The 26,278-nt window shown below is 42.5% G+C and overlaps 1 long non-coding RNA gene across 1 annotated transcript; it reads left to right on the top strand.

The window, feature by feature from the left end:
* Positions 1–10,033: 10,033 nt before the first annotated feature.
* On the top strand, positions 10,034–10,377 carry LOC308078048. The gene is made up of 3 exons (XR_013932488.1): positions 10,034–10,068; positions 10,146–10,165; positions 10,214–10,377. It is a non-coding gene; the product is annotated as an uncharacterized lncRNA (long non-coding RNA).
* Positions 10,378–26,278: the final 15,901 nt, after the last annotated feature.

The raw sequence follows: 26,278 nt of genomic DNA, 5'->3' as shown, positions 1-26,278 counted from the left end.
TGGGCACCATTCCTTTTCGGGTATATGATCCGGTCGTTAAAAAAAAAAAAAGTGGCCGGATGGGCAGAACCGGAAACACGTCTCACCCCAAAATAGGTCCGACAATAAAATCGTTGATGCGGCATAGTTTCGCTTATTTTTTAAAATGTAAATGTGCGTGCACTATCCGGAGACTATTTAGCGTCTGTATTATCCCACGGGGAAATTCTATTCCATTTAAATAGGGATTGGGGAACCAAAACAAAGCGGCACCGCAAAACCGGATGGGCAGAATCCGGAAACAGGATTCTTTTTTCTTTTTTTTTCAGTAGGCGTGGCCTAGACCGGATCATATGGGTCTTTAGTAACAGACACCAGGCTTTCCTCCGAGGTGGAAAGACTGGTGATGCGAGGTTAGGAGGAACGTAAGAGGCTTGCGTCGGCCGGCGTGAGGGTGAGGGTGAGGGAGGGGAGGGGGGGGGGGAGGAGGAGGAGGAGGGAGGGGAGGGGGGGGGGGGAGGAGGAGGAGGAGGGCCGAGCGCTCACCTTACGTTGGGAGGGAGGGTAGGGAGCAGCGGGAGGCGTGGCTGAGGATGACGGGCGGGCAGCGGAGCTGGAGCGAGTGCCCCGAGTGGGCGGGGTCGATCCTGCTGCGGGGGAGGGGGGCGCAGTGCGCTGTGTGCGGAGGTAGGCCAGGTAGGCTGCAAACAATTCAGTTTTGCTGTAATTTTTTTTAAATGGGACACCCCTCGCCGTGAGGACCCCCTGCAAGCCGATGACCGTCCAATCTTGAATTGATTGCAGAGGCAGGGCTTGCCTCTGCGGACGGCCACCGGTTGCAAGAGGCTCGTGGCGAGAGGCTCCGTGGCGAGAGGTGGTGGGTGTCTGGCTGTGATGAGAATCGGGTCCGCTGTCCTGCTCTTCTCGGCGCTGCTGGGCTGGGGGAAGCGAGCGTTGGTTTCCCATGCTGCTGGTCTCGCGGTGGACAGAGCGGCTGGAGCGGCCGCTGTCGGAGACGTGCGAATATTCGGAGAAGAGCTCCTCGTCTGACGCATTGATCTGCAGCTCGTCCATGACGGACGGCGGCCCGAAACCTAAACAAGAACTATACTACCTGGCTTACCTGCTTACCTGCTGTGGAACACTTGGATTAAGTTTGTTAAATGCTGAACTGGCGAAGCTGAATGCTTTAAACGGGTCTGCACGGGGAGTTTAGCTGTTATAAATGCAAATGACTCTCGGTGGAGACGCGCGTTTGTTTGGATGACTACTAGCGATAAATTCGATTTGGAACGATTTGGAACAACTAGCAGTGAACACAAACAGGTAGGTGATGCAGAAGCAGGTGTATTTATACTGTGGTGATGGCAGCGGAGATTGGCTGAGAGATAAGCAGCGCGGCTGAACTTGGTAAGGTGATTGCCTTACCAAGTTGAGCAGAGGTTGAGCAGAGGGAGGTCTCTACTCCTGAACATGCGTTGAATACAACTACATAAATGGAACATTGTTTGTTTCTGACCGCTGTTTTTTTTTTCGGTTTTAGAACTTGAAAACGCTCTCAAACTTATTTTTTGAGGCACGGAATTTACTTTTAAGATATCGTTTGGATAGAATTTAGTTGTTTAACTTCATATATGTGGTCAGTTAATCATGACAGAGCCTATTTAAAAAAAAAAATATCAGAGAACCGGCAGGTTCCCAAATGCCCTGACTGCCCCACCAAACTTGATACCCAAAAAAAAAGTTTTTTTTGGGGGGGCTTGTGAAAGTTACATTTATGTTGTGTGTGATATGAAATGTGAGCTTACCATAATCAAAGTAATCCCTAATCATATTCCATCATGCATCATTGCACAATTCAAATAATTCTCCGCCCTGATTTGACATGGGCAGTGTTGCCAGATATTGCGAGAGAAAGAAGCCCAGGAAAACAAGCCCAAAAGAAGCAAAGTAGGCCACATGAGCACTTTAAACCTACGCATCAAGCTCACAACGCGACGCGTTGTGGATCTGCTCATTTCAAAAACTCTTGCAATAAAATGTGGAATATTGTGTTTTTGGGAACACAAATGCTCCCTGTGGCACTGCACAAAACATTTTCATGACAATATTTGAGAACCACTGGTTTAAATAATAATTAAAACATTTGGAAGCATGCCTAATTAAGAAAAGATCTACACTTTAGATTCTAAGTTTAGAAACAAGCCCACAAAAACGCAACCACCAATTTTTACAAGCAACTTTACAGAAAAAGAAGCCCAAAGTCACTTATAATGGACATGGCAACACTGGCCATGGGGTGTGTAATGCATAGGGAGGGAGGAACGAGCAGTCAGTCGCTTGTTGACACCGGTTGATACAGACACACCAGTTGCCTACTTCAGACAATTTCAGCAAATTGACGTTTATCTTTGGAAACATTTTGTTTTTCTAAAGTGGTTCACTTCACTCACCGAGCGAGTCACCGTGGCCTGGTCTAAAACGACTCAAAGGGAAGCCACAGGGGAAACCATTGCAAATCTCCTAGGGCCCACCCAAATAGAAAAAAATAGGTACTACATTAAAATCATAGGAGAAGTAGTGCAGTTCCTTGTGGTTAATGAACTTCCACTTTGTGGCAGTCTGGAAAGCTCACATGATGGACAGGATTTCTCTGCAGGACTCTTCTTAAAAATGGTTGAATACACTCTGGCAAAGGACCCCAAATTTAATGACATCAACAAAAACATCCCACAAAATGCGAAATAGGCCTACACATCTCACAACATCCAAAATGAGATAATTGACACACTGGCTAAATTGGTATTAAATGAGGTAAAAGATATATATAACAAAGCAGATCATGCTGGGTTTTGCATTAAAAGTGATGGCACTAGGGACAGATGCAATGTGGAAATTCTCTCTGTCATGATCCGTTTTGTCTGTAATGGCATTCCAGAGGAACACCTGATTGGTCTGCTTGACCTCAGTCAGTTAGATGCTGAATTTATTACCACACAAAATTCTTAAGCATCTTTCTGACTCAGGCTACAGTGCAGATGAAATCATCAGTCAGTGCATCAGTCATGAGTGGGATTAGGGGTGGGGTTCAGGCTTTGTTGCAAAAGAAGGTAGGGAAGGTTATTCCATATATCCACTGCTATAACCACCAGCTGCACTTAGCAGTGGTCCATGCAATGCAAGCAGAGCCATGTGCAAAACATTTTATCAGGATCACTGCACTCATTTCTTCACCGTCATTATGTGTCACAGAACTATGATGTCCCCTCCCTTAAACGACTGTTGGAGATCAGGTGGACAAGTCACCATGATGTGACCAAGTGCCTCATGGAGAATCAGGATGCTATTATGAGTATCCTGTCAGAGGTTACAGAGGACAGTGCAGCTGCTGTTGATATCTGCACCGAGGCATCAGGCCTATTGATGATGTTGAGGAGGCATCATTTCTTTGAAATTTGAAAGTTCTAGGTGCCTTGAAGCCTGCAAATGCTATTCTGCAGGCTCATTCTGTTGACCTGTGCTGTGCTGTGCTGTAGAAGTCGTCAGTGCATCTCTTCAGGCTCTGAAGGAGATGAGAGATGATCAGACATTAATCGGTGTTGAAGATGACCCTGCACCAGCTGCTAAAAGAAAGAGAACAATGAGCCATTGTAGAGATGGACAAAAGCAATCTCGATCTCATGAAAGCAGTGAATTGCCTTCTTCCTAAATCTCCCTCTTTTCTGGATGTTGCCATGTTGAGTCCCCTGCAGAAGATGACAGGAAGTGCACGCAGTGACACACTTTCTAATGAGATTATTTTTTTGCAAAAATGATGTTGGAAAAAGAGTTCTCTTCTGATGTTAAAGTTGTACAATGCAAATTCACAACTAACGATTTTTAGCAACCTCTGCTGGTCACTACCGTCACTGCATACAATTTCCGTAATCCTCGATTACCCAGAATTCCATTCGTTTTCACCGGAAGCCGGAAGCGTTTCAAAAAGCGATCTTTTAATTGTTTTATACTATCTACGCATCGTTTCTCTTAGCCAGTGGAGCATTAGTTACCATGAGCTGTGCTTTCTTTTTCTGTTCTTTTTCGATCTTCCAATCCTACATTCTCTTAAAATCAGCGTGAGATTCCTTTTTGTTATTAGCGCGATAGTTCCTGGCCAAACAGGAAACCGTTGCGGTAGTTCCTGGCCAAACAGGAAACCAGTGCATTTCCACCTCCGTTTTCCGGCCAGATGACGTCATTTCCCCGGGAAAGTCCCCCAAGTCCACGTTCAATAGAAAATATATAAATAAAAGGCTTCCGGGGGTGAAATACATGGAGTGGGTGTTGTGAAACTTTTGCCACTCACAAAAGATATACAATTTAACTTTAGTTTTGTTGAAAACGTTACCTAGTATGCCTTTAATGTAGACCTCTCCACCATTCGCAAACACCTACTAGGGTATAAGAAGGCCTTTCCTGAGCTCCATAGTTTTTATGTGACACAGTGACTTCACTTGTGATTAGAATGCATCATGCGAGAGCTCTTTCTCCACTTTGTCTCGCGTTAGGGGTGTGCCGATACACTAATTTCATGAAACGATACGATACGATATTGGGCTCACGACATCGATACGATACGATATATGGCAAAAAAAAGAAAAAAAAAAAGCTTATGAAAATATATGGAAAAAAGCAAATGCAAACAAATACTTCAGTTTTTGCATTATTGTTATTGCAATTCCCCCCCAAAGCGATACATATAGTCAGGAAAACGTATCGCGATACATCGCGGGACGATATATCGACGATATATCGGCCTATCTCGTGTCCTTACCACCTTTCGCCACACTATGCTACATAAGAGAAAGAGAAATTTGGTGATTCTGGCTCACAAGAAGGCCATATCAACTTGGTTAGATACTGTATGGATGCATTTGTTAGGGCACACAACACATAGTTGTTTTAGTATAAAAGTATTGGCATCAAAATATGTGTCGCAACGCAAGCTTGTAGATCGGCTATTTTCAAATAGCCGATTATGTATAAAATAGGGCTAAAGATGTTAATGTCTGTTTTATAATATAATAATTTATATCTTCAAAGTAACTAGTAACTACAGTTTTCAAATAATTGTAGTGGAGTAAAACCACAACATTTGCCTCTGAGATGTAGTGGAGTAGAAGTAAAAGTATTGAAAATTGGAAATACTCCGGTAAAGTAAAAAAATACCTCAACATTGTACTTAAGTACAGTACTTGAGTAAATGTACTTAGTTACTTTACACCACTGCACACAGCCAGTGTCATTGCACTATGCAAAAAACAAATATGGCCAATCACAGTGTCATTACGACATCCACAGAATGCCCTGGTATCAATACAGTGTTATCGGTGCAACGACCGCTCACAACAGTGTTACTGGGACTAGTATACAAGATACAGTCTCCGTCACAATGTTGACCTCTGACCCTGCCCTGTGTGCCCTGCCCTCTTTTCATTATAAGCCAGTGGTTATCAACTTTTTCAGGCCACGACCCCCCCCCCCCCCCCAAAAAAAAAATTACTTGATGTTTCTTTACTGTCAGCAGCTGCTCTTAAGACATTGTAACCCCTGTAGCCCCTAGAGGGAGGCAGAGAAAGTGATGTCATAATAGACACAGGTATTTAAGGCCTTCTGAACAGGCAGCTAACAGGTCAGTAATCTGTGGGTCCTCAACACTGCCGGTAGCATGTTGAGAGGAGGATGTTTGAGTGTTGACCTGTTAACTCGGTAAGCCTGTTTGTTTTGGTGTTTTGTATCCTCGCTTTTATTGTTGTGTTTTATATGATCTACAATGAGTGTTTTTATATCGTCAGGTCTGTGCCACTCACTGTTGGTGCTTTGTCGTGCCTGTCCAGTGTTCAGCAATTGTTTGGGGTGTGGCCTAGTCTCCAGTGAAATGGGCATTTAAACTGGTGATATGTGAGTGTCAGATTATGTATGTGCAAAGGAGAACAAAAGGTCTATGTATGTTCTGTTTATGATTTTGTATAACAGTTGGTTTAACCTCTCTATCTGATGTCATTTTATAACAGCTACAGGTGGAGACAGGGGAGCTTGTTGTAATGTGTGGAAACATTGAGAGGCGTCTGATGTGTATTTAATAAGAGCTATTGGTAAGGTAATCCTTTTATTGGTTTTCCCATTGTATTTCATGTGACATTTTGTAGCTAGCTGAGTGCATATTGTGTTTATGTATTACATGCTTTGTGCATATTGTGAACTGTCTGCTTGTCATTGCTCTGTAGGTCCATGTCCATGTGGAACAAGCGGCACACTAAGGACCGCTGTTCCTTTCCCTTTGATTTATGTTTGCTTTACTTTATTTTTGTACCAGTCTTTTCACGTTATATTTGCGCCAACACTTTTTAACCATTTCTATATATACAAATAAATGAAAGTACCATTTTGTAAACTTTTCTATAATAAAATACTTGCTATTTTTATAACCTACACTTTGGTCTGCCTTCCATTTATTTAGCGGGGTAACATTCCTTATCTCTTATCTTTCTCTCCTGACCGCTCCATCATCGAGGCCAAAGGTGCTTTTCACAGCTCCACAGGCTTTGTAACCCCTCTGTCTGAGAAGCTCATACTGGCATTATTAGTTTACTTAATTAAAGGGGGTGATTGTGAAATGGGAAAATATTTAAAGATATTCTTTAGAGTCTTGGCCTTTTTTTTCTTCTTTTTTACTAATGTCATTCTTGTATATTTCCATTCAGATCTGATGCAACCGTATACTTTCACGTATACGTCTGACCTGTTTGCTGCTGTTGTTGACATGTGTATGTTGTAATATTCTCTTAAACCTTTGATCTTTGAATTTAAATGTTAAAAGTGTAGGCACAAGTGTAGGCTTCAGCCTACACCTACAGTAGTTGGTCTGTTTCACTGATTCATATGAAATAAATACATATTTTTTTTGTATTGCTTTTAATGACCAAAATAAAACTACTACTACTACATTTATAGTTGTACTGTTTGTGAAGCACCTTGAGTACAGAAATGTGTTTTGGAAAGGTGAAAATGACGTTGCTATAATGTAACATTTGATAACATTCTTCTTTTTCCTCTTTCATAACTCTTGGTTAAGCTAGTATGTACAGTACATGCAAGGTGACACATCATCACATTGTGACACGGTGTGTATTCAAATTGAGTCAGCAGCAACCAAAAGTCACAACTGAGATTCACGGTGGTCCTTGACCAGCTTATCTCTACATGATAAGCTCATTTCTTTCAATGTGAAAGAAACCAAGAAATAATAACATTTTAGTAGTAAAAAGTCAATTAGATAACATAGCACTTTGATTACTATAGCACACAGGCAGGCTATACATGCTAGCCAACACTAAAGCCTAATTTATAACTCCCCCCAACCCACACACACACACACACACACACACACACACACACACACACTCTTTTTTTAATTGTTAAAATTGTTTCCAATTTCCAATACTTTTACTTCTACTCCAGAGAGATATAAGGAGTACCTTCCATCAAAAGTGACAGGTGGGCGGGGCTTCCTAGGGGGCCTCTCTAATTAGTATTGTTATTATTCATAAAATTATTCATAAATATTAATTATTATTCATGAAAGAGGCCCGATGAGGCCCGATGAGGCCCTGGATGACGCATGTGTGACGTCATTGGAATGATTGGAATTGATGACTTCTGGGGGGTGACTTCTGGGGGGGGAATGATCTGGGGATCCATGGGAAGACTATTAACTATTATATATCCGTGGGAAACACTCACAGTTAGTATTGGAGGGAATAAATAGTATCTGTTTATTACCTGTTTATTATATATCATTTCTATCTACTCTCTCTCTACTAGAAAGAGAGAGGCTCTATAACTATTCTATTTTCAATTCTACTCTCTGATATTGAGAGTATACTAAGATAACGAGTTTACAGACTCCACAACAGTGTGTGCGTAAAGTCCCTGCGTAAACTCTCTCTGAGACTCTCTGAGTATGCCATGTGCTCTGACCACAGGTGGTCTGGCCATGCGGTTCTTTCCCACGAAATGGGGTGATATGGGGTGAGTGTATGGTGTGCGTGTGTGTGCGTGTGTGTGCATGTGTGTGCGTGTGTGTGTGTGTGTGTGGGTGTGTGTGTGTGTGTGTGTGTGTGTGTGAGAACGAGAGAGGGAGAGAGGGAGAACCGTTGAACCGATGAATGAGAACCGTTTATGAATGGGGTTACTGGGATGTGTTACTCGGTCGGGGGTAGTGACGTAGCTGCGGACGTGATGTTTAGAGAGATAATTGGGGGTGTGATAAAGAGGGGAGCGGCGCGATGATTCAAAAGCGAAGTCGCTCAAATGTGAATTGTATTCATTCAAGACAAAGCCTGAGGCTGAATTTCATCAACTCCTTCTCGTCTCCATTCAGATAATTCTCGCCTCCATTCACACTCTATATATAAATATGAGATCTATAATCATAAGTAGCTCTATATCTCGATGGATTCTGCAGAGGAGGCTAGTAGAGAGAATAATAGAGAGAATCTGATAAAATTCCTGAGTGAAAATCCTGCATGTTTTGCTATTGTTATGAGAAAATCGTTTGAAGCTGGATTGTTGACTGAAGCTGAATACAGGGAAATTTTAGATATTTACGGGGCAGAGGATAGTACCTCAGCTCCCTCGGCCTAATTTTTATTCTTTTTTATTTCGATGGATACGTTGGATGAGAGATTGACGCAGGCGTACTTGTCCGGTCTGATTACTGAAGCTACATATCACAGTTGTATAGAGATCCTGCGACTTATTTCTCTCATTGACGTTGACTATCCTTATGTTTTGAGACAATCATACGAGCAGTGGATAATAACAGGAGCTCAATACAGTGCGTTTTTACAGCATTACATGGATGCGGAAGCTGAGAAAGCCGCAACCTCATCGGACTAATTTGATTAAATTTGTATGGAGGGTTTGGGTCAGAGGTTGAGCTGGGAGGAGAGGGATCAAAGTTATTTTTTGACTAGCGAGGATAGTACCTTCAAACAGCTTTTCAGTCCTTTCATTGAAAAACACTACCCCCGGCATTTATCCCTAGATTTAGAACAAGCACAACTTATAGAAGCTCGCTACAAGAAGTTTTTTTCTCAATTTCAACCTTATTATTATTATAGATGGGCGACTCTCTTTTGGAAGTCATAGATGTGTCAGACGTTGAATCAGAGGGTGAGTTATTTTAATCTTTATTCTTTAATTTTTAATTTGTATTTCTATTAAATTTATTTCTTACAGAACTTCTATATTTATTCTGCATAGATCTGCATCTACCGTCGGGACAAAGCGCACCTCTCCATTTCTCTCAAATTACTCCAATCGACTGTAAGTAGTACTACTACTACTGTTAGATAGAGATTACTTTGACTTTGAATTCTAATTTCTATCATTCTATAATTTTCTCAAGCTTCAAGCAGAAACGCTCTCCGTTTCGCATTGACAGCTTACGGTATGGACACCTCCCTTATCCTCCCAGATGATGATGACGTCGACATCCCAGCTGATGATCGCGTCATCACCAGCACGCAGCTGACCCCAGCGAGTATCGTAGCGATACTACGGCAGCAAGCTACAGACATCCCGGCAGTTTCATGCCCCGCTGCTGAAGGAGACACATCGACCCTCAGAGCCCCACGCTCCCCGGAGCAGGGTGGAGAAAACCTCTCTGACACGTCTACGGTGTATGTTGCTCCGAACGCCCCGGCGAGGAAACGATTGGTCTTCCATCCCCCAATCAGATCGAGGAGTGGGGATCAAGTTCAAAGCACTCCAAAGCGCATCAAGTTATTCACCCTCCCCCCACAGCCACCAGGCAAGTTTTCCCCCAGCGTCTCTCTCAAATAGCATCTCACAAGCCACACACACACACACACACACACACACACACACACGCACACACGCACACACACACACACACACACACACGCACACACACACACGCACACACACACACACAAGGTGTTCTAACCTAATTTCTTTACAAATCAGATGTGGAGATCGATCAGACGGTTCCGGACGAGGGAGGCGATCCTGTAGAATCCCACGGTGAGTTTCTTTTATTTGAGTTTCTTTTATTCTATTTTAATCCGATGGAATTTAATTCGATGAATTATTTTCTTTAGACGTTGTACAGGAGGAGGAGGTGGGAGAGGCAAGCGAGAGGGTGAAGGAGAAGGAGGAGGAGGAGAAGGAGGAGGAGGAGGAAATCCACGGTCCATTCGGTTCCAGCCACAGCCGGGTGATGGAGCAAGTTTTGAAGACGATTCTCTCAGTTTCGGCCAAAACCGATCGCTCTGTTCGTATGCTATGTTTTGATGTGGAATTGAAATGCAAGAAATGAAATATGCTATAGGATAGTTTTAGAAATAGAAAATGGAGAACGATATCAATTCACATTTGTTAGCCGTAATTAATGACTTAAATGAAATTCCAATAGTACCGTTAGAATTACAAAATATGGTGAATGAATTAAACGGCGAAATAGACGTCGATAATGAAATTATAGATCTAGATCTATTAGACCTTGAAATAGATGAACTAGAAAATAGCAGATCTACAAGCTCTCAAAGGGGCGATGGGATTCCTGGGGAAAATGTAATTCATAGAGATAAATTTAATAATTCGGAGATTCGACAACTTTTAAATATAATCCCCCCCGGCCACGACGATATTAATTATGCAGATTTTTATACAAGCGTTGTAGGCAGTGCGCAATCAACTTTGGAAAATATTTTTATTAATTCTTCATCTTCTGACATTGTTCAGATTGAAATTAGGGGTGATAATATTTCATCACACTCAAGCATAATACTACAGGGGGACGCCACCTTTGATCAGAGTGGGTTTTCAGAGCTGCTGGAACGTATGGTCCAGTCAAATTTTTCAATAATATCAGACCCCACGCTAGAGTTGGTTGTAAATATAGTTCGACCTCCTGAAGGATGTGGTAAACGTCGTTTGGAATCTGTTTTGGATTTTGAAATTTTAAATAAAAAAGCTAAACATTTATTCGTAGTAGAAAATTCAGATAACGCGTTATGTTTTAGCATTAATTTTGCCCATTTACTTGATCCGCAAGCTACCGACGCCCGTTGCAACGTAATCGGTCGAGATATTCATCTCCGGCTCGGTCTGTCCGATCAAACACCCGTGTCGTTTAGACACGTGATTAAATTTGAACGCTCTTTCGATTGTAAAATTATAGTGTTTTACAGAAACCCCGATTCCCAGGCGGTTCTGTGTAAATTTCAAACGGAGACGCCGTATAGAGCAAAAACCTTTTACTTTTTTCTCATTCATAATCATTACTACGGAATAAAAAATGTCACAGGTTTTTTAGGATGCACCTTTGTTTGTAACTACTGTTATTCAGGATTCGATCATAAATTGAGTCATAGATGTCACGGTTTCTGTACGGTGTGCTACGAACCAGGTTGCGCTCGCGAATCCACTCTGATTTGTAAAGAATGTCACAGAGTGTGCAATTCGGAACAATGTTTTACACGTCACAAAATTCCCGTTCAAAGAACTAACGGGGAACTCCTCAGTAATTGCGAGGTTAATAAATATTGTCCAAAATGTAAGCGCATATACTCTATAACGATAGGAAATCGGGAAAATCAGCATGTTTGCGAAACGATAAAATGCAACGTCTGCAGAGAGGTTTTACCGGATTCGAGCGAAACCACTCACAGATGCTACATTCAAAAACTAATCCCCGATCAATTCCATTCAAAAAAATTGATTTTTTACGATATAGAAACGTTCGCCGATAAATCAAAACATCACGTTCCATTTCTCATATGTGCGAAATCTTTCGAGGGGAAACCCTATCGTTTTTGGGGCGTGGACTGCGCTCGACAGTTTTTAGAAGAATTTCGCAAACCCGCGTATACAAATCATAAATTTTTAGCTCATAATTCCAGATCATTCGACGGTTACATTATTCTCAACGCTTTTATAAAATTAGGTTTAAATCCTAACGTGATCCTTCAAGGGGGAAAAGTGCTCTGTTTCGAAGATGTACATTTCAAATTGAAATTTATAGATAGCCTATCTTTTTTAACGATGAGACTCACGGAGCTCCCAAAATGTTTAGGATTTGCAAATAAAATGGAAAAAGGTTATTTCCCTCATTTCTTTAGCTCTCTAAAACATTTAAATTACGTGGGACCTTACCCCTCGCGCGACGCATACGGGCACGGTCAAATGTCCCCGGACCAGCGCGCCGTCTTTAACTCGTGGTACGAAGAGACGACGGCCCGGGGACATCCGTTTGATTTCAAAAGACAATGTATAATGTACTGTTTGAACGACGTGGATATTCTACGCGAAGCTTGCATCATTTTCCGACAAAGTTTCATCGACCAATGTCAAATCGATCCTTTTTCGTGCGTCACCATAAGCTCGGCCTGTATGAAACTATTTAGAAGTTTTTTTCTAATTCCTAATTCGTTGGCCATTCCCTGCCCTCTAAATTATAAGCGGAAATCTAAATGTTTTTCCTCATCCAGCATTCGCTGGTTAGACTACGTGGCCCGTTCTCAAAATATATTTATCGAGCACGCCTTAAACCTGGGTGAAAAACGGGTGGGGGAATTTCACGTAGACGGTTACGATCCACAATCGTCCACAGCCTGGGAATATCTGGGATGTTTTCACCACGGTTGTATTCGATGCTTCAAACCCCATGAAATAAATCCTCTATCGGGTAAATCGTTTGAGCAATTAAATCATCAGACTATGGATAAACTCGATTGTTTAAGGATTAAATGGGGGCTGCGCGTAGTTTCGATTTGGGAACACGAGTGGGAAGAAATGACTCGAACAAACCCCGACGTCATTTCTTTTTTAGCCGACGGACCACCCCTAAACACGGGGATGGAAGCGCGCCATAGCCTTTACGGTGGGCGTACAGAGACTATAAAAATGTCTCGTTCCGTGAAAAACGACGAGAAAATTCACTACGTGGACGTAACGAGTCTCTACCCGTACGTTTTAAATTGTAAACAATTTCCACTCCATCACCCCGTAGTCCATTATTCAAATTTTAAGGAGGTGGGTGAATATTTTGGATTGATAAAAGCTACGGTTTTGCCCCCGTGAGGACTCTTCTTTCCCGTCTTACCGTTCAAATTGCAAAAATCGAATAAACTTGTCTTTACACTTTGCAGAACTTGCGCGGAGGAAAACAATCAGAAAACCTCGTGTCTGCACAACGCTCGCGACAGGGCCTTAACGGGCGTGTGGGTCTCTGAGGAATTAAAATACGCCTTATCGTTGAATTATAAAATTTTAAAAATCATAGAAGTGTGGGATTTTGAGCACAGAAGCGATTTTTAAGTCCTACATCAAGTCATTTTTAATCACCAAGCAGCAAAGCTCAGGATTCCCGACGTGGTGTAAAACCCAAGCGGATAAACTCGAGTATGTGGAAAACTACAAATTATCCGAGGGCGTTAAACTCGACATCGACAAGATTGAAAAAAACGACGGCCTGAGAGTGGTGAGCAAACTGTGTCTAAATTCCTTATACGGTAAATTTGCTCAACGCAACGATTTACCTCGAACCGAATTGGTGAGAGACATTGAAAGATTTTTTGAATTAATGTTTACCGATAGATATTCGATTAAATATTTTTCTTTCCTAAACGATCACGTAGCTCTGTTACAGTGGAGCGACGGTCCGAAATTTATCTCCTCTCCCAATAAAACGGGCAACATTTTTTTAGCCTCGTTTACCACAGCCTACGGAAGGTTAGAATTGTATAAATATTTACACCAGCTATCGTCCGATGAGGTTTTATATTTTGACACCGACAGCTTGATTTATTCCTCTAAAACCGGAGATCATATTCTCCCTTTGGGCTGCAACCTTGGCATGTTAACGAACGAATTGAACGAGGGGGATTATATTACAAGTTTTTTCAGCTCCGGTCCTAAATCTTACGCTTATCTCACTGCAAATAACCAGGTTGTATTAAAATGTAAAGGTATTACACAGTCATACGAGGCCGTGCAGTCTGTCAATTTTGATTCTATGAAAAAGTTGATTTTGGGTTATGTGAACAAGTTTGATAATGGCGATGATGATGATGATGAAGAACATGTTTTATTTGCAACTCAACGTAGTATAAGAAGGTTTAAGGATGGTTTTGTGCTTCAGAATGCAACAATTAGGAAGAAAGTAAGGGTTGTTTTTGATAAGCGGAGATTGATCAAGGGCGGTGCAACAGAACCGTTTGGCTTCTAAGTATGCAGTCTAACTATGATGATGATGATGACGATAATGATTACCCTTGTCAGGAATATGATTTCAGACTGGCGCATCCATTCAGCGCATGCGTCTGCGGTCCCAGTGGATCGGGGAAGACTGTTTTTATAACAAAACTGTTATTAAATGTGGAGAAGAGTGTATCGATTGTTCCTGACATTATCCACTTTTTCTATTCTTGTTGGCAAAGCCTGTATGACACTCTGCAAAATAAAATAAAAACCATTTCCTTTCACGACCGTCTGCCTGTCTCCTTTGAAGATTCCGACTTGTTTTCCGAGGGGAAAAACCATCTCATTGTTATAGATGATTTAATGACCGAATCTAGCGATTCTTTACAAATATTAAAATTATTCACAATGTTTCGCCATCATAAGGGCATAAGCGTTCTGCTCTTGAATCAGAATATCTTTTTCCAAGGGAAATACTCTAGAACCATATCTTTGAATACCAACTATTTTATACTATTCAATAATCCCAGAGATAAACTTCAGATTAAAATTCTAGCACAACAAATGTTTCCGGACGACTCTAAATTTCTAACGGAGGCTTTTAAAGACGCCGTATCGACTCCCTACAATTATTTAATGATCGACATGACTCAGAGATGTCCAGAAGCCTGTAGAATTCGCAGCGGACTGGTGGGGCTTGATGACGCAGTCATACCTGTCGTGTATAAGAGATTGTGAAATGCAGCATGGCACCCGTCAAGAAGAGACGAAAGAATAGATCTAGATCTTCTCAACTGGGAAAACTGAAAAGGAATGTTTCGACTTTAAAAAGCTTATTAAAAGGACCCCCCTCTCAGCGTAAGAATATTCTGAAAAGGGGATCGAACGAGCTTATCAGCTGTATATCAGACTCCGCAATTAACGTATTAAAGGGGCACGTCCCTCTGACTTCGTGTCAGTATAAAACTTTGAAGCGGAGAAAACATTTTATTAAAATGTTAGCGGATTCCAAGGTACCGCTTAATCAAAAAAGGGGTGTGCTTCTCAAACAAACCGGTTCTGGTTTTTTTCTTCCGCTCCTAGCAGCCGTATTGCCGGCTATAACATCTTTGATAGGTAGCCGAAGATGAGTGATAAAAAGAAAAGATTTGAAAAGCTTTTCCTAATAAACTCGCATCAGCTGAGTGAAATGAGGGACAGCCGTAATATTCCTAAAACGGGTCATGCGGGTCAACTGGAGACAGTTCAAAACCGTCTGGATCTGGAGATGGATTTGATTTTACGGGACAACTCTTTACATCCCACGGAAAAGATAAAAAAATATAATTCAGTTTTACAGAGATATCAATCATTTCATAAACAATCGGAAAATGAGCGCAATAAACCGCTCTCCGTATCACTTCACCAACCACCGCCGTCGGATCATCAAGTTCAAAGTATGGAACTAGGTGTTAAAATAAGCGATGTTTTAAAAGGATTACCCGATCGGTCTCATAGAAATGCAAGATTTATCCTAGATAGATTGGGGAGAAACGACAGTGGTGTAGGATGGAACGAAATTAGCGGGGAAATGGATATAAATGATCGAGTAGTGTCGGGGAGTCACATGTTAGATTTGATAAAAAACACGGTAGTTCCACGTGGAAGAAAGACCACCGTGAATCCTAAAGGCTGGGCTTTGTTTTTAGCAACTTTAGCAAAATTGAATATTCCTACAGCAGTCATCGGAAACCCCATTGCTAGGGAACAATACAAAGCAAGTCAAGAGGGGGCCCCCTCCCAGCAGCAGCAGCAGACACCGGTCAGATCCCATTATTATAATTCCCCGTCCAGCCCCCAGTCAAGAACAAAGACGAGGGGGAAAACCAGGAGGGAGAAAAAACGTGGCGAGCGAGGCGTCAGTTCTTTAACGTGGGAAACGGTTGATGACGATGATGAATATTGATGAGTGAGGCTACGTGTATAAAGCTAGGCCAAGTTCTACAGCAAGTTCAAACTCTAATGCAAACTGGACCGCAGCAGCAGAGGGTCAACACCATCAAAATGTCCTTTTTTTCCCGGACCTGGAAATTGAATCACTCAACTCCTGTGGCCACCACACTTGCCATTTCATTTCAAGACGACGGTGAAGAGAGTGAAGTCATCATCTCCACACGTCGAAATGGACGCTCCAACAGAGAATTTCTCTTGTCTGGCGGACGTGAAAGCTTGGAAGTTTCAGAAAACCTGTTTCCAGGTTTTTACATAGCCGTCACTACCATGATCGAATATCTGAGACGAGTCAATAATGACGGATACATACAGGCTAGCATAGATGTTTCAGGATTTGGGAAAAAGACCGGTATTCTGGTCGACTGCAGCAGATCCAAAAAGTGGCTTTTGCTGAGATACTGCGCCGATACCTCACGTCTGGAATTCGATTCAAGCCGACCCCACTCTGTGGTTGAAAAGGAACTTTTATTCCCCATCAGAATTTGCGTGGAAACCGGCGACCTGGGATCATTTCTACAACTCTTACACCATGCCAGAGACTCCCTGCAAAAGATTCAAAAGGAGCGGGCTTGCGGGCGAAGAGGAGGGGCCGGAATGGAGGAGGGGCTGATCGAATGTGATGGATGAACTATGACAAACCTCTCTCTTTCTAGTAGAATCTTAGTATACTCTCAATGTGAATTTGATAAACCTCTCACAATATGTGAGAGTAGATTTTGATAGAATATAGTAGATAGAATAGTTATAGAGCCTCTCTCTTTCTAGTAGAGAGAGAATAGAACTATGATAAACCTCTCTCAATATGAGAGAGTAGATAGAATATTGAAATGATAGAAAATAGAACTGTGTTATGCTATAGAGCCTCTCTCAATATGAGAGAGTAGATAGAATATATATGCTATGAAACTGTGAAACTCTCAATGTCAGAGAGTAGAATTGAAAATAGAATAGTTATAGAGCCTCTCTCTTTCTAGTAGAGAGAGAGTAGATAGAAATGATTGAAACAAAATTGTAATTGTAAATTTATTGAATTATTTTGCAACAAATAAACAAATTGTACATCCTCATTTTTTTGTCACACGTTTTTCATTATGAATAAAAAGGGCAAGCCCCCTGGGTAATACAATTATCAATACAAGGAAGGTTGGATTTAATAGGGTTACAAATTTTTTTTTTTTTCACAAAATCAAACACCATTTTATCATTCCGAGAACAATCTGTAGAGTATAGTTTCATCACATCCTTGTAGCGCAGGCCTTTTGCACGTTGACACAGATAGAAAACGCAGTGCTGTCCGCAAACCGACGAATGCAAATCTTGCAACACGTGGGTCTGATAAGTTATACTTTGTTGAATTTCCAAAAAGTTTATTATATCCGGGGAATAGTGGTGAGGTCCGAATCCGAAACTATCAAAGAATGTTCCAGAGCCGTCTTCTTCCAGGGTTATGCAAAGCCAATGACTACCCTTTTTACATCGTTCATCAGCATTTACGATATAAAACCCCGGTAGTTTTATAAATGGTAGAGTATCGCTGGCAAAGACCCCTTTAAACAGCTTTCTACCTATTAATTTAAATAATAAACGTTCCAATTCGTGAGTATTCATTTCCACCCCGATAGATTAATAATAATCTACCAACACCTGCCGTTTAGCATCCACTTCCACTATACTGTCAAACGATGCGTAAGCCAGTAGGGTGACGGTCGCGGGTAGATCGACTCTGAAAGATAATTCCAATCGAATCGAACCCGAAGTGCTCGGCGATTGACAAGAAAATTCGGTAGCCGTCGAAATATTAAACAGAAATATCGTGTAGCCGTTGTTAAATTCGGTTCGATCGATGGCCAACGGTAAGTCCTTGAGATGTCGGCCGGTGGCTAGATAGAGATTGTAGAATTCTCTCACGCTTAAGCCTTGCTGAAAGTTCGGTTGATAAGCTGCGCTAGGAATTTGACGTCCGTTAACGTTTATCGATATCTGCTGCAGGTCGAAGTGCTGGAAGTTGAATGGATTTAAAGCTCTGCTACCGGTGAAAGCCTGATGATTCACCAGACACACGGCTATGTATTTAGGAGCCAAGCCCAGAAACAGGTTTTCCTGCGTGAACGAACGTGTTCCGACGGGAATGGTGTAAGATTTCACGGCTATACGCGAAATGGGGTAAATGGCATTGCTTTTCATTAAAGCCGATTCGATCCCCAGGCGTACCGCTGCGCTGACGTTAACTTTTTTAATGAAAAGCGAAGCCCCCAAAATATGCAGTTTAAACGTCGAATCCGCCGGGCCCATTAGATTAAACGCGTCGCTGGCTCTGATCAATTTAATTCGTAGATCCAGGTTATTTAGCATTAATTTTTCACAAAAAAAGAGATCAGAGTGTAGAGGACCTAATACGTGAAATTCTCGACCCAGCGCGCTGTGACGAGCGCGTGCGATAAATCCTGCATTCAATCCATCGAGCGTGGTTACATTATGATGCGAACTCGAATCTTTATAAAACAACGCAGCCGTAAAGTAGGATTTCAGCGTGGCGTTGGAATAATTAAAGGGATACTTCACTTTAGGGCCGGGGACACATTTAAAAAAAATATTAAAAATAAATGAAAAAAGTTATGGAAAATTCATGGCCCCCTCACGCATTAGAGTGTCCTACTAATGCGTGAGGGGGCCATGAATTTTCCATAACTTTTTTCATTTATTTTTAATATTTTTTTTAAATGTGTCCCCGGCCCGAAAGTGAAGTATCCCTTTAAGCAACGTTTCCAGATAACTTCTGAAACTATGACTGTTTGAACTTTGGGATATTTGTCTTTCACCCAGTATAACGTCACATTGCGAGAAAATTGTATTTATGGGATAGTTTATCAAGGCGACTCTATCGTCGGCTGCTAAAGCAGTCCCGTCAGCTTTTGTTATTTTTAATCTAAGATTTAATAGGACGTCGTTGAGATCGATGAAGCGTTCGTCTCCCGCTACAAAAAATTCCAAAGGGCTTCCGCCGTGGTTTTCATTAGTTATAGCGCTGATAGGGAAATACTCCACAAATGCTTCAGATTCGAGGGAGTATTGGGTTAGCGGCGCCGTAAATAAATCCAACGAGCTGATGGTGCATTCGCCTGATTTGTGATGAACCGGAGCCGTCATGATGTTATTTTAAAATGTTAAAATATGAATTTCTTGCCGGAGCGTGACTTCTTGGTTTTACGAGCGCGTTTTCTAAATGAGTGTGAAACTTTCATCCGTCTTTTTTTATATCTTCTCGTTCCGGGTGGAAGCAGCCTGGGTAATCGTGAGAGGGTTCTCAGACCGCCCTTCCCCTCTTGTTTATCGCTTCCCATGGAGGTGAACTTTTTAATAGCCGTCGATGCAATCTCACCGGCGATAGACTTTGCCGCAGTTTTTAAATGAGGTTTAGCGATGTTAACCCCGGTTCTTATTAGAGGTGAGACAAACCGGAACAATCTACTGAAAAGAGAGCCTATCCCTTTGCCTGATTGTCCGTACTGTACTGGAGCGCCCACGAAATAATGCCCCCCACCGACCTGGGTATTATAATAATTTACATATCTATAAGGATCCAGATGAGCCATTTTTTTTTTTTCTTTTTTTTTTTTTTTTTTTTTCTCTAATTAAAACAAATATTTTTCAAACAAACAAACAAACAAACAAAAAAATTAAAAGCGAGAAGGTTTCGGTCTAAAATGAAGTTTGACGAGGACCTTCCCGTATAAAAAATTAATCAATTTACCGGTATCCGTACGCAGTTCAATCTGAATAGTCTCGATGTGGGCTTTAGATAAACCTATATAGTGAGGGCTTGTATAATGTAAACTTATTATTTCGCCCCAACCTCCTGTAATTTTAACGGTTCTCAACAAAGGTGCGTGCGCGTCGCCGATCAACTGATATGTGCATATATCCGAGTATAGATAAATGTTATATTTACCTCCCGTTATATCCACACACCCTTTCGGAACGTGCTGGGAATGATAAAATTTCCTCGGAGTCCACCCTAATATATAAGCCAGCGTCGAATCTACTCTAACCTCCATCTCTCTTCGTCCGAGCAGGCTAACTTTCCGAGTTATAGGGTTATAATAGAAATCCAACTCCTTATGGGCTTGACGAGCCACCGATTTTATTTCCGCGATTAGATCCTCGGGCTTATTATAATACCCGCCTTTAAACATCGCTCTCTGGATGGGGATTGATTGAAGCGTCGGCACGCTAAGTCCATAACGTGGCATTACCTCTTCACGCGCGGGCGCGGGAAGAGGATCACCCAAAGTGGTCGGTGGGAAGACGAGTCTCGAGGCGAGGGGAATTGACCCCTCTGGGGCTCCTTGCAACAGAGGGGGAACAAATCTGTATTCGATATAGCTCTCTTTGGGGGGTAAATTGTACCAGGTTCGGGGGTATGAAATTTCCACCAGTCCCACCTCCCATTCTCCTTCGAGCTCTATATGTTCGGCCAAGGCCACACGAAAGCTCGATATGGAATTATCTGGAAAAACCCCCAGACTAGCGTTTGAGGGGAGTTCCAGATAAAAACTATCTCTGCGTTCCATGTTTAGCTATCTGTTTGTAGGGATCAGCACCATGGACAGCTCTTTGTATGCTCTGAGAGAAATCAGCACCATGGACAGCTCTTTGTATGCTCTGAGAGAGAGAGAGAGAGAGAGAGAGAGAGAGAGAGAGAGAGAGCTGGGGGAAGTGTTAAATCCGTTTGATATCGGAAACGTTTACCCATGAATTAAATTTAGCGGGCCAATTTTTCCAGGAGACAAAATATTGTTTAATTTTCTTCTTTTGTATGGTCACTACGCGTCGTTTCAATATTTTATCCAAAGTGAAATATGCATCATTTGATACAGGTTTTATTTTTTGCAACTCCTCCGTGTAAAACACACCCTCGATCTCCTCTCCATCTAAATCGGAAATTTTGTATACCAAGGGGTCGCAAGCTATTACCCGTTTGATTAAAAAAATCTCGGTCGTCCACGAAGCCAGATATCCTTTGGTGAATACAGATTTGGCCTTGGATATGCGCACGTGATCGCCCGGTTCAAATTTAATCTTTAGCTTCTTTTTTCTCAAAGGGAAATTACCGTATAGATTGTTAAATACCAGGCTCGTATTTGCATCGCTCACTTGATTCGGTGCCATTTTAATGCTTTTATGATACGAATCGTTATAGCTCTGTAATAAGTCCGGTAATATATCTATATACTTGTAGGTGTTTTTAGCCGAAAAATACTTGTACATTCTGCCCCGGAGAGTTTTATTAAATCGTTCTATTACGCTCGATTTTGTGATACTATGTGTGGAAAAATGTTTGATTCCACGTTTTTTCATTAAGGCCTGAAACTGAGAATTATAATATTCTTTCCCCTGATCAGTTTGCAGGGATTCCGGCATACGCCCGCCGGAGCTCTTTAAAATGTCTGCAAAGGCCTTTGTCACAGCGAGCCCTGTCTTATTCATGAGCGGTCTTGCGTATGCTTTCTTTGTAAACACGTCAATCACGGTTAAAAGCCATTTTCGAGCTTTATTATGCTTGCTTAGTGAGCTCATATCCACCAGATCGGACTGATACTGCTTTAAAGGTTTTGTTACAAAGACTCTGTTACGTCTATATTTCAAGCGGGCTGGCTTGTGGAGTGTGTAGGTCGTCTGTCCTTGTAAAAAATCCTTAACCCGCCCCATGTCCACTTTAACTCCGTCATGGTTAATCAATTCCCTTTGAAGTCGTTCTGGGCCGCCAAAGGACCCCGGATGTTTTAAAGTATAATAGGTTTTTTTCAAAATCTGTTCTACGTCGTCGTTCATTTTCGAACGCTCATATAAAACCTTGTGTGCAGAGAGAGAGAGGGAAGCTGAAACAATGATATCTTTTTCAAAAGTGTTCTTATTTATTAGAAAGTAAGAATATAGAGAGAATTAGAGAGCAAAGCAAAAAGCAAAAAATAATGAAATATATCACATATCACATATTAATATCAAATATCATTTTTTTGGATCCTGTATAGTCGCAAAAAAGCGCGGAATTAGACTTACTCATTGAGAGTATACTAAGATATAATTGAGAGTATACCAAGATTCATAGCAAAATACATTTTAAAAGAAAGTTCTATTTTCTGTCAAATCAAAATCTATCGCTCTCTCATTGAGAGTATACTAATCATAGTTCTATTCTCTCTCTACTAGAAAGAGAGAGCTTCTATAACATCATAGCAAAATACATTTTAAAAGAAAGTATACAAAATATATTTCTATCTACTAAGATCTACTAGAAAGAGAGAGGCTCTATAATATATAATACAATCTACTCAATCAAGTTGACCGAAAGACTGGCACATCTGTCTTAAAATATCCATACCAATTTTGTCTCGGATAAACATGTGTAGATTTCTTAACAAAATAACCAATTTTGGTATAGATAAAGTTTCAGCGCGAATATAACGCTCCGTTAGATCGGCTAGAAATGTGTAAAATACTAATAAATGATTTAATGAAAAATGGGAATCTCCCGCCGCTAACATTGCGGTAAAAACAGATTCCAACATAACTTTCAGATCTGTGTAATGTGGCGGGGATATTACATATATTACATATTCCCCCATCGGGTAGTCTTTACAATCTCTAATAATTTCAAACAATGAGGTTAATTTATTTACACTCGTGCAGCATTCAAAATTACATACTGCACTAGATGTGCGGGTGTTTATGACTTTTTTCAGCAACAAACACAGATTGTTAATAACCCAATTATCGTTTTCGAGCGCGGGTGGTGTCAATTTTGAGAACCAGTTCCCCATTGTCTTTTTCTTTTTTTTTTACAAGAGTTACAAGAGTTCAAGGTTGTTTCGCATCGATCGCATTTCTGCTTCTGAGAGAGATGCTAAAATGGTTGATATATAAACACCGACGTTTTTAATGTCGGACAATTCAACCATGACAGATTCAATAACACCTCGCACGCGGCTACCGTTGAAACATGGATCTGAAATAAACATAATGTTGTCCTTCAAAAGATTAATAATCCCCTCAACTATCCCCCCGTTAAATATTCTACCTTGAAGATTAGAAAAATAACGTTTAAGAAAGAAATCACCCATTCCCCTAAAACACATGAAATGCAGACCTTCCATTTGTGCATTAGTACACGCGTAACATCTTGCCATTTTCATCTCGGTAATTACCACAGCTAAAACAAAGCAAACGGCATGTTTTACAGTTCTGACCAAAGTTTCGGATTGTAATCCATTGTATTGTTCCTGAAGGGAGCCGGGTTCTGATCCTTGTGGGTTTATTGCGCTAAATCCTGCTCGGAGAGCGTAGGCGTCATCCAATCCTTGGATAATTAGATCCAATTCTTCTATTGAAGTTTCTGGTTCATGTTCAGATTCAGGTTCAGTCTCTAGAGTGTACGTAGGGGAGGTTACACTTCCCATCGCTGACGCGAGATGCCTCATTCATGAAACGGGGTGTGAGTGAGTGATGTGTGTGTGTGTGTGTGTGTGTGTGTGTGTGTGTGTGTGAGAATCACTCCTCCTCCTCCTCCGTCTCCACTCCTCCGAGTTGGATAATATGATTCAGCATATGGTGTAATGGCCCGGCGTTTTGGCTAAGAGCGATGTGTTTAATTTCGTCGCGGAAAACTTGCGTGCAACACTTGAATTTGCGCTCGTCCAGCTCCAGCCCATACGTCTTCAAAGTGTGAAGTGTGATCTCATACGCCCGATGACTGGCCTGGCACCCCGTACAATCGCTGGAAAACATCAATTTTCTGTGACACATGCACTCAACGTTGAGATGTTCCAACACGCTTCTGATCACGTCGGCGCATATGGCGTTAATAGCCCTGGTCAAATGAGTGTAATCCCAGGAGTAGCGTTGACGTCTTGAATTTGATCCCCACCGACGAAAATCCGCGTTGATTTCTGAATCTGAAGTTGAGGGTTCATCTTCTTTTATCGCTGGTTGGACAAACATATCCCCCGCCACCCTCCTCTCCTCCTCCTCCCCCTCCTCCCCACCTTCTCCCACGACGATATGCTCGCTTGCCTCTCCCATCTCCTCCTCCTCCTCCTCCTCCTCCTCCTCCTCCTCCTCCTCCCCACCCTCTCCCACGACGATATGCTCGCTTGCCTCTCCCATCTCCTCCTCCTCCTCCTCCTCCTCCTCCTCCTCATCCCTCTCGCTTGCCTCTCCCATCTCCTCCTCCTCCTCCTCCTCCTCCTCCTCCTCCTCCTCCTCTCCCCCGGACTCCTCAACCAGCCCCACCTCTTCCTCCTTTTCACTAACCATCATCTTCATCATCTTCATACGTCTACGATTGAACTCTAAGACGGCATATTGCACATCTTGTAAAAGCATGCAACCGTTTTCAGCTAAGGGAACGTAAAGTACATCCATCTTTCTTTTCTTGCCCTGCTTTAACTTTAGCATGTGATGATAACTTCTAAAAGAACCACCACGTTCCATCTCAGAATCAGACATGTTCACGCGTCTCTTTCTGGCCTCCTCACGCTTTATATCAGCTAACCTGGCCTCCTCTTCCTCCATTTTCAAACGCTCGTTCTCCTCTTCCTCCTCTGACTCGTGACCCTGCATTACAGCAGCTCTCACCTCCGCAGACCTCCGCAGCATTTCCTTCCGCCCTTCTACCCCCGCCTGAGCGACGCTGTCCCATAACTTCATAGCTTTTTGGACCTCAGCCTGACCTATTGCACTACTTCCATACACTTGTTGATAAAAGCGCATTCTCCGCACAGCCTCGTGCGCGAGGGCGTCAGCGTGCGCGAGGGTGCCAGGCTGCGCGAGGGTGTCAAGTTCGGCTTCAGAATTCCCCTGAAATGTCAAAAAATAACTGGCTGCTGGAGATGTAGGTGATGAGGGAGGTGGTGAGGGTGGAGGAGGAGAGGTGGGAGAGGGGGAACTGGGTTCCCATATTGGCGAGGGAGTTCCCCGTGTAGGGGTTGAGACAATATATATTGGAGAGCGTGAGCGTGGAGGCGTTGAGGGAGGTGTGGAGGGCGGAGGAGAAGAGGGGGAATTGGGTCTCCAAATTGGCGAGGGAGTAGCGCGTGTAGGGGTTGAGACAATATATATTGGAGAGCGTGAGCGTGAGCGTGGAGGTGGGGATGGTGGAGGAGGTGAGGGGGAATTGGGTCTCCAAATTGGTGATGGAGTAGCCCTAGTAGGGGATGAGGCCATCCACAGTGGTGAGCGCGAGCGTGGAGGCTGTGAGGGAGTAGGGTAAATGGGAATCAAAATTGGTGAGCGCGCGGGTGAGCGTGGAGATGGTGAGGGAGTAGGGGATATGGGGGACCAAATTGGCGAGCGTGAGCGTGGAGGTGGTGAGGGCGGAGGTTGTGATAAATCTAACGGATGAACGTGAGCGTCGCACACACAGATCCCCTCATCCTCCGAATTCGATATTAATCCGTCATCCTCTTCCTCCTCCTCCTCCTCCTCCTCGCTCTCACCCACATCCTCCTCCGCAGCTTCTCGCGGGTTTCCGATGACTGCTGTAGAATCTGTAGAATTTGTATCGATTGTTAATTCATCAGCCTCCTCATCCTCCACAGATTTTAACGACATGTGTCTACTTAAGAGTTGGACCGCCATTTCCTCATCCGCTTGTCTCTCTCTAGACAGGAGAGCCAGGAGAGCCACCGACACCGTCTCCATCGCCTCTTCTGTCTCCTCCATCGCCTCTTCTGTCTCCTCCAGTGCGCGGGCCGTAGATATCACGTCGACCATACTTTTTACCACTAGAGCCACCGCAGATTTGATAGACGCCTCGGTTACGGATCCGAGGACACTCTCTGGCAGCCTTTTCAATATCACCTTGGGCTCTGGAAGAATTCCGACGCATCCCGCGGGAATAAAGTCATATTGCTGTTCCAGATCCCTTTTCATACGATCGCTCTCGGACATGATTCGCTGCAAGGCTCTGGTAATGATCGGAGCTCTACGTGGGGACTGATCAGCCATGTAGGATGATGATCTTTGAATGTAGTACTAGACT

Source organism: Gymnoscopelus braueri, assembly GCF_963280865.1.
Source record: "Gymnoscopelus braueri genome assembly, chromosome: 22".
NCBI lineage: Eukaryota > Metazoa > Chordata > Actinopteri > Myctophiformes > Myctophidae > Gymnoscopelus > Gymnoscopelus braueri.
This window is presented reverse-complemented; position numbering and strand designations above follow the sequence as displayed.